General features: G+C 42.5%; 1 pseudogene; it reads right to left on the reverse strand.

The window, feature by feature from the left end:
* Window positions 1–2,671: 2,671 nt before the first annotated feature.
* Window positions 2,672–3,077, reverse strand: LOC114024627 (annotated as a pseudogene).
* Between the last annotated feature and the right edge of the window lie 754 nt (window positions 3,078–3,831).

Below are 3,831 nucleotides of genomic sequence, written 5' to 3' on the forward strand. Positions count from 1 at the left end.
TGAATGCAGATTGAAGCATACTATTTTCTCTCTCTTTTTTTTTTCTTTCTCATGGTTTTTCCCTTTTGTTCCAATTCTTTTTTCACAACATGACTAATGTGGAAATAAGTTTAATATGATTGTACACGTATAGCCTATATCAGATTGCATGCTGTCTTGGGGAGGAGTGAGGGGAGGGATGGGGAAAATTTAGAACTCACAATCTTATAAAAATGAATGTTGAAAACTAAAAATAAATAAAGTAGATTAGTTAATTAAAAAATGGTTACTGCTATATAAGAGAAAAAAGTTTTGCTTGTTAGGTAATGAGTTCCCCCTCACTGGAGGTCACTTTCCATATGGCAGCCCTTTCAATACTTTCAGACAATTCTGTTCTTCCCTAATTTTCTCTTCTTTAGGTTAAATAACTTCAGTTTCTTCAATTGATCTTCGTACTGCAGGAATCTCCACCCCGCCAGCTACCCTCCCATTTTATCAGTATCCTTCCTGAAAGGTGGCCTCCAGAAAGGAACCCATTATTCCAGATGCTCTCTGATCCAGGCTGATTTCCATGGGATTGGCCCTTCCCTAGTTCTGAACAATGTGTCTTCGACTGCAGCTTAAAATCAAATTACATTAGCTTTTTTGGTTAACCTCTCCTCCTTTGAAATTCCTAACCCTACCAAATTTTCCACCCAATCTAGATCACAGGAGCTGTGGTATATTTGCTCCCCTACCACCTTCCAAGTCATTCATTGTATTCATTTCATCCCAGGGTTCTGTCTAGTCGAGATCTTGACTCTGTTACCAAGCATGTAAGCTATCCCTCCCAGGTTGACATCACCTGCAAACTGAATCAACATGGCACCTACGCTGTCATTCAAGTTATTGATAAAACTATCAAACAGTACAGATTCCTGGGACTTCTGTCCAAGAGGAAATGAAATTATTCCATGGCTATTCTTTGAGTCCATATATTCAACATGTTCCAAGTTTACCATATTGTACTATCATCTAGCCAGGAGTGGGGAACCTGTGGCTTTGAGGCCACAAGTGGCCTGATAGTCCATGGCATTATCTTTTCTTTAGGAACGGCAAGAGAGATTTTGTCAAATGATTTGCTTAAGAAAAAAACAAAAAACAAAAAACACTGGGGCAGCTAGGTGGCGCAGAGGATAGAGCCCAGGCCCTGGAGTCAGGAGGACCTGAGTTCAAATCCAACCTCAGACACTTGACACGTACTAGCTGTGTGACTCTGGGCAAGTCACTTAGCCCCATTGCCTAGCCAAAAACAAACAAACAAATAAACAAAAAAACAAACAAACAAAAAAACTATACATGTAGCATTTCCTTGATCAGTGTAGTGACCCACTTGTAAAAAGAGATAAACTCAGTCTAGCAAGACCTACTTTTGGTGAAGCTGTGCTGGCTCTTGCTGATCAACATTTTCTTTTCTAGTAAAAGTAGTAAAAGCTTATGTTTACATAGCGCACCGTTTTCAAAGCACTTGGCTTTGAAAAAACCATTTTTCAAGAAAAAACTCATTTGATCCTCAGTAACCATCCCTCTAATAATATATTGTAGACCTCTGACAGAAATAGAGGTCAAGTTTACCATTCTGTTATTTACAGAGGACATTCTCTCCCCTTTTTTTGGAAAATCTGGAAAACATTCACTCTTCATACTCTAATCCCCAAATCACACCATTTTAGAACTGGAAAGAGACCCAGATGGTCACCTAGTCCAACCATGTCTTAAGAATTCCCTCTACAATATCACCAATAAGTGGTCATTCAGCCTCTGCTTGAAGACCTATATTGACAGGGAGTTCACTACCTCCCAAGAGGCCACACATCCTTCTTTGCAACTTCTACAAGTCTAATCTACCTTGTGACAACCCAGCAAATATTTGCAGACAGTTGCCATGTTTCCCAACTCCCCCTCCCCCCACCTCCTTCCAGATCTTCCCTGTTATAGGCTAAACATTCTTTTTTAAAATTTTTCCCCCAAAATATTTTTTATTCTTGCATAACATTTGTGTTTCCAGTTGTGAATAAAAAAAATTAGAAAGTGGTTACAAAACAGTAATGGGATAGACAAGGAGCAGGGTGCCTCACACACAGCAAGGCCAAATCACTTCCCATCTTCCCCTTCTTCCTCCCTGGATGAAGTGGATAAACATTATTCTTTCAGCTGGTACTCATACAGCAAGAATTCAGGCCCTCTGTTAGACATGATCCTGCGATGCCTCTCATGTCCTCAATGATTTTTCAAAGATCACCGACAGCCTCAGCAATCACATGTGCCTAATGAAATAGTCTATATGCATCATGAAGGACAGCAAGGTGCTCTCTTACTATTTCCTTCCATAATTATCATTGGTATCACCTCTCAGCCTTTTTTCTTCTATCTTTTCCTGTTCAGAGATTATTCTTTTTTTCTCAGGCAGGCAAAAGCTTTATTCTCCATTCTCAATACAGCAGCAAGAAAGGGGACTTGAGGGAGGTAGGCATTGACTAGGTGGTATTAGAGCATCAGAAGCAAAGGACTACTGGAGCTAGAAGAGTCTGGAGGGGAATTCAGTCCTGGGTTTCCTCAAGCAGCCATTTTGGAGCAGCACTGGGGAGGATTGATGAAAGCAAACAGGGAGATCTAGAATGAATACAGAGGTAGTTCTAGAGGAATGCCATTCTCAGCCAGCCTGGGCAGACAAGGGCAGTGAAGGAACATAGGCATCAAAGTCGACTGTGAAAAAGTTCACTTTGTACAGTTTGATCCTGTGGGCATAGCGGATTCTTCACCACCAACCCCACGTACAGCCCGCTGCACATATGGTGTAAGACAACCCGAATGGGTCCTATACCCAGGTCTGTGTTCATTACAACCTTGACCCCAGCGGGTGTCTCATAGTAATGGAGCTTGTAGTGGCTTGTCAGGAAGGTCAGGAATCCATCTTTCATGTCCACAGGTGACATCTTGCTGATGAAAGATCAGATGGAGAAGAGCATTCCACGCATCAACCTGTACTCCTTCTCCTTGGGGTGCCACTCGCTGTAGTGCAGGCAAACCCTACCTTGGTCAAACAAGTGGACTGTCATCTGAGAAACACAGCGGGGTCGAGGGGGGGGGAGAGGGGAAGAAGGGAGGGTCCTCTGTCCCAAAGATTATTCTTTTTAGGAGAGAAAACAGAAGCAAAATAAAAGCTGAATGGCTTTTTGTCACTTCTCATTATCCCACCTACCCCAAGCAGCATTCCTAACCCAAATCAAACTAGGTCCTGATCACCTGGATGAGTATGAAGGGAAGGCGAGCCTTCATTTTGGACACTGAATGCTTCTTCCTATGGAAATTATGGGCATGTCCCTTGGTGCCTCCTAGAAGATATGCCTTAGTGTCTGGGCTTGCCCCCCAAGAGGAACTGGATGGCTCAGACTCCTGGAACACGGAGTAGTCTGAGTCAGGGGACCACTAGGTCAGAGTGCTGTATACATTGTCAGATGCAGCCACTGCATTTTTGTAAGGGAGGGTTAAATGTGGAGGAAGGGAATGGGTTGTTCCCTTCTCCACTCCAGAAATGACTTTGATATGATGACAAGAAGCAGCAATATGGGCAGCTAGGCGGCTCAGTGGATAGAGCACCAGCCCTGAAGTCAGGAGGACCTGAGTTCAAATCCGCCCTCAGACCAAACATTTGACACTTACTAGCTGTGTGACCCTGGACAAGTCACTTAACCCCAATTGCCTAAAAAAAAAAACCCCAAAACAAACAAACAAAAAAAAGAAGCAGAAATAAAACTCTAAGTAAAAGAAAGTGAATGAGTCACTGGAATGTTGCATGTTGCCTGAATTGTA

The sequence above is a fragment of the Vombatus ursinus genome, unplaced genomic scaffold, assembly GCF_900497805.2.
Source record: "Vombatus ursinus unplaced genomic scaffold, bare-nosed wombat genome assembly UNPS02004573.1, whole genome shotgun sequence".
NCBI lineage: Eukaryota > Metazoa > Chordata > Mammalia > Diprotodontia > Vombatidae > Vombatus > Vombatus ursinus.